Below are 11,024 nucleotides of genomic sequence, written 5' to 3' on the forward strand. Positions count from 1 at the left end.
TAATTGATGCTTCTCTACAATACTTATACTACAACATTGGTATATATCATGAAAATTCAAAATTGAAAGATTTGACATAGGGTTCTTGCAATAGTAATAAAAAGACTTCTGGGGCTGGAACAATAGCACAGCGGGCAGTGCGTTTGCCTTGCACACGGCCGACCTGGGTTTGATTCTCAGCATCCCATATGGTCCCCTGAGCACTGCCAGGGCTGATTCCTGAGTGCAGAGCAAGGAGTAACCCCTGTGCATCACCAGGTGTGACCCAAAAAGCAAAAAAAAAAAAAACCTAAAAAAATAAAGTACTTTAAAAAAAAAGACTTCTGCATAAAATTCAAAATATAAATCATCCAGTTAAAAATAACGATTGTGATTTCAAAATGTTTAATCCTATGAATTTTGAATTGTCTTTGTTACTTTCCTATGTCTTTGCAATTTCAGCAAAATACTAAACATTCTTTTTACTGATTAGTGATAAACTTTGACAGTTTTTAATTAGGTAAAGTACACTGGTGTGCTAGTGTAGCCCAATGACTTCTGCTCGCTCCAGGAACACAAAGAGCATCAAACCATTCACTCAGGATCTTGATGAAGAAGTCTGACCATCTCATAGGTGAGAGGCCAGGCGTGCTTTTGACGTCCTGTGGAATCCAGGCAGTATCAGCTCTAGTTCAGCGGCCATCTCCAAATCACTTTACATGTCCGACCCATCTGATTTTCGACACCTTGGCAAACGAGGCAGCATCACTGATTCTCGATTGTTGATGGAAGTCAGAACTCTGGATTCCTTCTCTCACTTGAGTGAAACGTGATACTTCAAGCATATTTCTTTCAATTCCTCCTTGGGAGACACTAGCACGTGACAGGGACGAATGGAGATGTTACTGGCGCCCGCTCTAGCAAATCGATGAGCAATAGGATGACAAGTGATACAAGTGAAAGTACACTGGAAAATATCTTCACATAGAATGAGACTTGCTGTGTAGAATATTGGTAGAATTTTAGGTTCTATAAATGTAGAATTTTATATTTCTATATAACATGCATTATCATACAGTGATATCCATTCAGTAGATTTAGTGAATCATCTTAAAAGAATTTTATTAAAGAGCTATGATTTACAAAATTACTGATAGTTGCATATTAGGCATACAATAATTTAACACCTTCCTACCACCAGTGTTCCCAGATTTCCTCCTCATCTTAACCCTCACTCTACCCCAACCTGTCAACTTGACAGGCACATTACAAAGTTTAAATGGTTTCACTAAGATATCAAGTTTTTGGTTGATTGAATCTGTGTTTTAAGCTTATGGCTGTACCCCTGACTCATATCACTGGTATAGCTGAAGCCCTGATGCCTATTCACCCATTTCTTCTTGTTTTCTTCTTCCTCCCTTGATTTATTTCCTTCTTTGTCTCCTCTCCAAACACTGGGGTTGATAATGATCTAATAATTTCCCTTTTACTATAATACTTTTACTCATCTAGTATTCTACATTCCACAGATTAGAGAAATCATTCTTTGTTTGTCTTTCTTTTGGCTTACTTCCCTCAATATGGTATCTTCCAGTTTCAACCACATTGCAGCAAATTGCATGATTTCATACTTTCAGCTGCATAGTATTTCACTGTATATGCACCACTGTTGGGGACTGCTCAGGACCCTGAACAAAAGAGGACCCCGAAACCTTTACCCTGGACAAACCGGAAAATTCCATTACCAGCTTTGCATAACCTGAGGCACAGGTGCCCTTGTGACAAAGGAAATAGCTAAACTCAAGAAGTAAAAGTAGCCCAGGACAGTTACCTAAGAGACCCCAAAAATCCCGTAAAGTAGAGTGCCTTCCTCTACACTAAAAGCCTTGTGCATTCCTCCTGACAGATGCTCCTGCCAGATAAACCCTTGCCTTCCTCTCCCCACTATTTCTCAACGTACTCTTGGAGAATGTTGTAAGCCCACCAAAGTACGCCCCGAACCTTTCCTTATTTGGTCTGAGAAGACACTTCCCTGATGATTGACAACTTATGTACCAACCCCCTGCTAAGAAAAGTATAAAACCAGCATGGCTGTTAATAAAGTTGCTCTTGATCGGCACGTTTCGTCTTGAGCCCCTGTTTACTAACCTCACTAGTTTTATTTCAGATCGGGACCGCTCATAGAATCCACCCAATTAGGAGCGCTTTCCACTGTTGTCTCTCCGCAGGTCGGAGAGATCTCCGGGGGAAAGCGCACACCACATCCTCATAATCTATTCACCTATAATTAGACATCTAGGTTGATTCCATATCTTAACTATTGTACTGGGCACAGTAATAAATAGTGGTGTCCATATGTCCTTAGATAGATAGATGCCCAAAAGTGGAATTGCTGGGTCATATGGCAGTTCAATTCTAAGTTTACTGAGAACTCTTCACACTGGTTTCCACAGGGATTGTACCAAACAACAATCTCACCAGCAGTGGATAAGAGTTTCATTTTCACCAAATCACTGCCAATACAGATTGTTCCTACAATTTTTGATATGTGAAGAATCATCTTTATTTTTTAATATTTCACCTATATCCCAAATGTGGACTGGAGCGATAGCACAGTGGGTAGGGCATTTGCCTTGCACGTGGCCAACCAGGGTTCGATTCCCCAGCCCCTCTCAGAGAGATCAACAAGCTACCGAGAGTGACTCGCCCATAAGGCAGAGCCTAGCAAGCTACCCTTGGCATATATGCCAAAAACAGTAACAACAAGTCTCACAGTGGAGATGTTATTGGTGCCTGCTCGAGCAAATCGATGAGCAACGGGATGACAGTGATACAGTGATCCCAAATGTATTATTTCAATAGGTTTCCTCTTTTTTGTCCAATTTTTTCTCCTGTTTTCCCAAAGTATAGATTTAAAGTGAAGTACTTAGCAAGTTTGTAGACAGTTGTTTAGACTGCAACGATATGTGAATAGAATGGTAAGTATCAAATCAGAAATTACATTTCTCTTTCCAAAAGGAAGAGGAATTGAAAGATGGAAAAAGGCTTGTCATCATCAAAACACATGCAGAGTATGTCATTTTCCTGTGAAAAGATAAAATTCTGTGGGCTGTCTTTGCAGTTTGAGCTAGGAGTATAAGTCCTACTCAAAAGATTTTGTACTAGCAAGATAAAAATAACAATAATTTTATGTGATAAATATGCAGGGGGAAATTTAAATTAGAGCAATATGGCTTATAATATTATAGAAATGTCATATTTCAAAAATTATTTCAACAAAGAGTACCTAAAACAAGAAGGAAGGAAATACTAAACCTTAGAGAAGAAATCAGTTAAATGAAAACTTAAAAATAATTCAAAAGATGCATGAAACCAACAGTTAGTTCTGTGAAAAGAATAAGATTATAAGCCATATGTAGAGTCACAAAGATGGAGAGAAGACTTTAATAAACTGAGTGAGAAAAGAATGGGGAGACTTCACAACAAATACCACAGAAATTCAAGATCATCAGTGGTTACTATGAAAATTTACCTATGCTGTTAATGAAAGAGCCTATTATGATGAATGATGGTATCTCCGTATCATTGTAATATTAGAATAGTTTCTTTTTCTGTTTTTTAAAATCTGATTGTGATATATCTGTTCCGGCTTTACTGAAGTATATCATTAAGTGATAGACCTTTCTTGGAAAAGTCATTTTTATTTATTTATTTTTGGCTTTTGGTCCACATCCAGCAATACTCAGGGGATATTCCTGGCTCTCCACTCACAAATGACCCCTGGTAGTACTCAGGGGACCATATGGAATGGTGGGGATCGAACCCTGGTCAGCCCGCCTTATGTGCTGCACTATCACTTCAGCCCTATAAAGCTATATTTTTCATCTATATTGTGTCAGAGTGAGTATAGAAGAAATACTAAAATCCCTAAGGGTACTTAGGGATCACTCCTGGTAGTGCTTGGAAACCATACAGGCTTCGAGGGATCGAACCCAGTTGGCCATGGGTAAGGAAAGTGCCTTATGCCTGTACTGTCTCTGGCCCCTGCCACTCCTGACCACTTTTTTGGCTTAGTCCCGTTTGCATCTCCCATGAGCTTATCCATTTTGGCATGTGCCAATTTCAGGAAGAAATGAAAAAAAAAAACAAAACGGTGAGAATTTACCTTTCAGAATCTGGTACACGCATTCAGTGCATTCAATATTTATTGCATTCAATGAGAGAATCAGTGTGGTGTTTTCTAACTACCTTTTACCTGACCATATTTGATTTTAATCATTTGGTAAACATTGGACTCCCTGCATCAAAAATTTTACTTTCTTTCCATTTTATTGCAATGTAATAGACATGTAATATCACATTCATTTTATATGTAAAACACAATGATTTGGTATTTATAAATAGTCAAGTTGCCACCACAATAATAAATTCACTCTATGATTTTTTTCTTTACTTTCTTCTCTCTTTGCATCTGACTTAATGGTAGTTTTCTTATCATAGTATATTTGGTCCATAATCTTACCTACTTTTGATTTCAAGTAAAGTAAAAATGAATTGCTTTCAAATAGGTACAAATTTGAAGTAAGATGAAGTAGTTTCATGATGACCTCTCAGTGTCTGTGTTGCAAGCTATAATGCCCAAAAGTAGAGAGAGAGTATGGGGAATATTGTCTGCCATGGAGGCAGGGGGAGGGTGGGAAAGGGGGGGTATACCCGGGATATTGGTGGTGGGAATGTGCACTGGTGGAGGGATGGGTGTTTGATCATTGTGAGATTGTAACCCAAACATGAAAGCTTGTAACTATCTCAAAGTGATTCAATAAAATTTAAAACATTAAAAAAAATTATTTCAGATTGACATTAGTACATACCATTTTATGTTAACTACTTAAGATAGAGTTTTCATTCTCTAACAAACAATAGACCCTTTTCACCCAATGTATCCATGCCCTCCCCCCCCCGACTATTCAGCCTTTTGTTTTATGTTGTGCAAACCCAAAATGAAATGGAAACAATGGATCACATTCTGCATTGATCCTAAATAGGAAATCCCCCTCTTCTAGATCTTAATGCATAGGTTGTTCACGCCTACAGGTAGGAATTAGAATCTAAAGTACTTTTGTTCCTCTTTGTGCATAACTTTATGGTATTGTTATGCCTGTGGAAAGAATATTAGGTAAAATAAAATAAAAGATAGCATTTAGTTGCAATTCCAAAAGAAAGTTGTTCGCTTTCACTTAAATTGAAGACATAGGTAATAAGATGGAAAATAGTCACATACACAGTACAACTGCAGGAGACAAAAGACTCTGGGATCCTGATCTTGTGGACACAGGTCTTGGCTGAAGAGAGAATCTATAGTACAAGAATAGGTAGTTTTTACATTTGAGTTAATCTTGAGTGATACAAATGTATATTTCTGCTGGATGACTAATAAATATCACTATCAATTGTTAAGGCAATTGTGGGAAGGAGACAAATGAACAAAGATGGGGGAAATGGGACAGAAATGTCCACTTCAAATACTTCCCTTTCTTTGTTGTAATTTTTGTGTGATTGGAGAATGACTCTCTACCTATAAATCAATAATGTCAAGTGTTTTAATATTGCAGGCTTGATATCTAATTATTGTAACATCCCATTCATCCACCATCTAGGAAAAACAAGTGTTATCATGTACAGGAGTTTCCCAAGTGACTAAATATAGCATGTGGAGAAAGTGCTTGGGGAAAATTAAAGAAAAATAATCATTCGTTTTTATTGATGTTCGTCACAATAGATGTGTATGTTCTTTAATACAAATGTTGACTATCTGAAAACCTATTTCATCATCTTAAAATTATATTGATGATCTTTTCTCATAAACTTTATTCATACAGTTATTGCCAAAATATCTTCATAATCTGATCGCCTCCACCTTGTCCAAAACATCATCGCCACCTAAATATTACAAGAACATTTTTAACTTAACTCCATGATTTTGGTTCTGTAGTTTATTCTCAACCCCGCTGTTAAACTTTTCTAAAATGGAAGTTAGTGCTTTTTCTTTGCTTAAAATAACCAGTGGCAGAGCTGGAGAGATAACACAGTGGGTAGGGTGCTTGCCTCACACATACCAGACCTGGTTCCTGTTTCCTGGCATCCCATATGGTCCCCCAATACTGCCAGGAGTAATTCCTTAGTGCAGAGTCAGAGGTGATCCCTAAACATTACTGGATGTGATCCAAAAAATAATAAATAATACATCCAGATTCTTTCCACCACAGTTAGAGCAAAAGTTAAAGACCTTTTTTCATGTGTTTTTTTGGCCATTTGTATTTTTCTTTTTCTTTTTTTTTTTCTTTTTGTGTCACACCTTGGCAATGCACAAGTGTTACTCCTGGCTCTGCAATCAGGAATCACCCCTGGCAGTGCTCAGGGGACCATATGGGATGCTGGGAATCGAACCTGTGTTGGCCGCATGCAAGGCAAATGCCCTACCCGCTGTGCTATTGCTCCAGCCCCTGTATTTCTTCTTTGAGGAAGTTTCTGTTCATTTCTTCTCCCCATTTTTGATGAGGTTGAATGTTACTTTTTCTGTAAAGTTCTACCAGTGTCTGATATATCTTAGACATTAACCCCTTATAAGATGGGTATTGGGTAAATAATTTTTCCCATTCTGTTGGCTGTCTTTGTATCTTGGTCACTCTTTCTTTTGAGGTGCTAATTATCAGGGAAATGTAAATCAAAACAACACTGAGATATCATCTCACACCACCAAATCTGGCATACATTAAAAATAACAAGAGCAGCCAGTGCTGGCACAGATGTAGGGAGAAAGGAACTCTCATTCATTGTTGGTGAGAATGCTGGCTGGTCTAGCCTCTTGGAAAACAATATGGGAATTTCTCAAAAAAGCTAGAAATTGAGCTTCCATATGACTCAGCAATACCACTTCTGGTAATATACCCCAGGGTCCCCAAAACACACTTCAGAAAAGCCATCTGAACTTTTATGTTCATTGCAGCATTGTTCACAATAGCCAGAATCTGGAAACAACCTAAGTGTCTGAGAACAGATGACTGGATAAAGAACTTATGGTATAGCTACACAATAGAATAATATGTGGCCACCAGGAAAAATGAAATTAAGAAATTCATGTATATATATAGATGGACATGAAGAGTATATCATGCTGAGTGAAATGAAACAGAGGGGGAGGGACAGACATAGAATGATTGGACTCATTTGTGGGACATTAAAAACCAGAAACTCTTTAATTTTTTATAGTCCCACTTGTTTATTTTTTATTCTGTTGCCTTTGCCAGTGGTATTGTATCATTAAAGACACCTGTGAGGTTAAAAAAAAAAGTATAAAGCGAATACCCAATGTTGGGGACTGTTTAGGACCCTGAACCCCTCAACCTTTTACTCTGTACAAACCGGAAAATTCCATTACCAGCATTTGCATAACCTGAGGCACAGGTGCCCTTGTGACAAAGGAAATAGCTAAACTCAAGAAGTAAAAGTAGCCCAGGACAATTAACCACGAGATCTTCAGGGCCCGTAGAGTAGAATACCATCCTTTACACTAAAAGCCATACCCTAGCTTACAAAACCTTGTACGTTCCTCCTGACAGATGTTCCTGCCAAATAAACCCTTGTCTTCCCCTCCCCACTATTTCTCAACCGACTCTTAGAAAATATTGTAGCCCACCAAAGAACACCCCGAACTTTTCCTTATTTGGTCTGAGAAGACACTTCCCTGATGATTGATAACTCATGTACCAACCCCCTGCTAAGAAAGGTATAAAACCAGCTTGGCTGGTAATAAACACGCTCTTGATCAGCATGTGTTGTCTTGAGCCTCCTTCTTTCTAACCTCACTAGTTTTATTCTCAGGTTGGGACCGCTCACAAAACCCACTCAATTAGGAGCACTTTCCACTGTTGTCTCTCCACGGGCCGGAGAGATTACGGGGAAACGTGCAACCCAAGGACAGTAGAAACAATAACCAGGAGGAATGGTGTATGGTTAGGATAGAGAAAGGACCACTATGACAAAAATAGTTAGAAATGATCACTCTGGACGAGAACTGGGAGCTAAAAAAGTAGGTAAAATTTCAGTACCTGTATTGCAAACCACAATGCCCAAAAGGAGAGAGAGAGAGAGAGAGAGAGAGAGAGAGAGAGAGGAAAAGTACCTTCCATAGAGCCCAGCTGCGGGAAGGCAGGTAGGAGGTAAACTGGGGACATTAGTGGTGGGAAATGTACACTGGTAAAAGGACGGTGATGGAACATTGTATGACTAAAACCCAATCATAAACAACTTTATAACTGTGTATTTCATGGTGATTCCATTTTTAAAAGGTCAAAGACCTTCCAACGGCTGGAAGCCTTACATGAATTCTCCACCACTGTGTGCTCTAGCTTATGGACTTACCAGTCGCTCTTCTCCCTTCACACCTGCCTTCTCCTCTGCCTGGAATATTATCTCCTGAAATATGTGTATTAGATTGGTGTCCCCTTAACACATTATAGGACTCTATTGAAGTACAGTTTTCTCAACAGTTTTACTGATCAACAAATTCAGTACCCTTTCAACCTTATTCCCTATTTCCATTTTGTTTTTTCTCCATTCACTTACCACTTGCAATATCAATTGACTTTGTAAGCGTGTTCATACGCTGTATGTGTATGCATGAATATAGTCATTCATTTATTCATGACTTATAAGCAAATGAATAAAATTTATTCTACTCACTATGGATTCTCAGTTATATTTTGACATATGAAATTGACATATAAGTGGCCTACTAACAGGATAATATTTGAGAGGGAATTATGATATGCTTAATATCTTACCAAGAGTGATTTGAAGAGCAAGAATATTAAAACTGGCACGAAAATTCCTTCTGGTTGCCTGAAAATTTAGGAAATGGTACTAAAAATTGTTTTTCATCCAGAGGAGGAAATGGCACTCCAGGTGGTCTATTCTGGAACTGATACTATTCAATGTGGTGAGTTCATGATACTGAGGGTCATTTATTGTCCTAGCTAACTCCTGAATTTCTTATACAAATCCTGGCATCAAACCCAGACAAAAGGGCTCTGTATTCCAATATTTTACTACTAAAGGTGGTATTTTGGGGCTGGAGAGGTAGCTCAATGGGATGAGCATATACTTTGGATAACGGCGGGCAAAGTTCAGTCCTCAGCACCACATGGTCCCCTTAAGCACCACTAGTAGTAATCAATCCTCAAGGACCAAGGGGAATGGTTTATGAGCACCACTTAGTGTGACCCAACTTCCCCCATTCAAGGGAGTGAGTTTTTCCCCAGAAAAACAGCTACACCTGGCCCTGTGCCAAGGTCATTTTGGTCACCTGTGGCTTCTCCTCCTTCACTGAGTCCTGGCTTTCAATCTTATACTTTCTCAATGAAATATACCTTTTAACTCATGCTTTTTAGGAGGCCCTCGAGTCCACCTTTAGGTTCAAAGATTTGATAGGACACATAATTATCACCAGTTTGTGACTTTGGCTAAAGCAGTGGAGTCAGAGAGAGAAGCAAAATTATTAAGAAATAAACCAAAGGAGAGCTATTTTTCAGCTTTGTAGGTGTTCATTTGTAGAAGTGTTTGTGGAAATTTATAGTAAGATTTAAATTTGACTAACATGGTAGACAAGGAAGTACTACAGAGGAGTCATAAATTTTGTTAAAAGTTATATATTTCTGCTCTGGCTTTGGAACACAAATACACTATATCTTCTAACTTAAAGAAAGATCTCAACTCCAAACACTGAAATTGAATAAAATTAAATGAAATTTTTTATAAAAGAAATCATTAAAATTGTATTCTCCCCCAGAAATATAAATTAGAAGAGTTTTAAATCAATATACCAAGATTAAAAGCAAAAAAGTATTTGCTCTGAGTCACTAATCCCAAAAAGTAAAAACTAGATGTATAAATCTGGCCAGTTTTAAGGCCTGCAAACTTTTAGATTCATCACCAATAAGGATCTACTCTTTTCTATTTTATAACATCAACTAAAATTAAGTTATATTTTATATGATCATTCAAAGAGACATTGAAACACTTATAGTGGTCTTGGCTCATTTTGTTTTTTTTTTATTTCTCTCAAGTAATCACAATAATTATAAACAATCTATTTATGAGGCATTCAATAAGTGAAGAAAAAGCAAAAATAAAAATTTCAGGCATAATTTCAAGTTTAAAGAAGTTTAAAGTGAGCTCACATTAAAATATACTGAGGGAGGGGCTGGAGCGATAGCACAGCGGGTAGGGTGTTTGCCTTGCACGCGGCCGACCCGGGTTCGATTCCCAGCATCCCATATGGTCCCCTGAGCACCGCCAGGGATAATTCCTGAGTGCAGAGCCAGGAGTAACCCCTGTGCAGAGCCAGGTGTGACCCAAAAGGCAAAAAGATTAAAAATAAAATAAAATATACTGAGGGGACTGGAGCGATAGCATAGCGGGTAGGGCATTTACCTTGCACGCGACCGACCAGGGTTCGATTCCCAGCATCCCATATGGTTCCCTGAGCACCACCAGGAGTGGTTCCTGAGTGCAGAGCACTCAGGAGTAACCCCTGTGCATCGCCAGGTGTGACCCAAAAAGCAAGTATATATTGTATATAATATAATATAATATAATATAATATAATATAATATAATATATAGAAAGAGGGGGGGCTGGAGCGATAGCACAGTGGGTAGAGCATTTGTCTTGCACGGGGCCGACCTGGGTTTAATTCCCAGCATTCCATATGATCCCCTGAGCACTGTCAGGAGTAATTCCTGAGTGCAAAGCCAGGAGTGACCCCTGTGCATCCCCGGGTGTGACCCAAAAAGCCAATAGGTAAGAAAGAAAGAAAGAAAGAAAGAAAGAAAGAAAGAAAGAAAGAAAGAAAGAAAGAAAGAAAGAAAGAAAGAAAGAAAGAAAGAAAGAAAGAAAGAAAGAAAGAAAGAAAGAAAGAAAGAAAGAAGGAAAGAAGGAAGGAAAGAAGGAAGGAAAGAAAGAAAGAAAGAAAGAAAGAAAGAAAG

This window comes from Sorex araneus, chromosome 2, assembly GCF_027595985.1.
Source record: "Sorex araneus isolate mSorAra2 chromosome 2, mSorAra2.pri, whole genome shotgun sequence".
Taxonomy (NCBI): domain Eukaryota; kingdom Metazoa; phylum Chordata; class Mammalia; order Eulipotyphla; family Soricidae; genus Sorex; species Sorex araneus.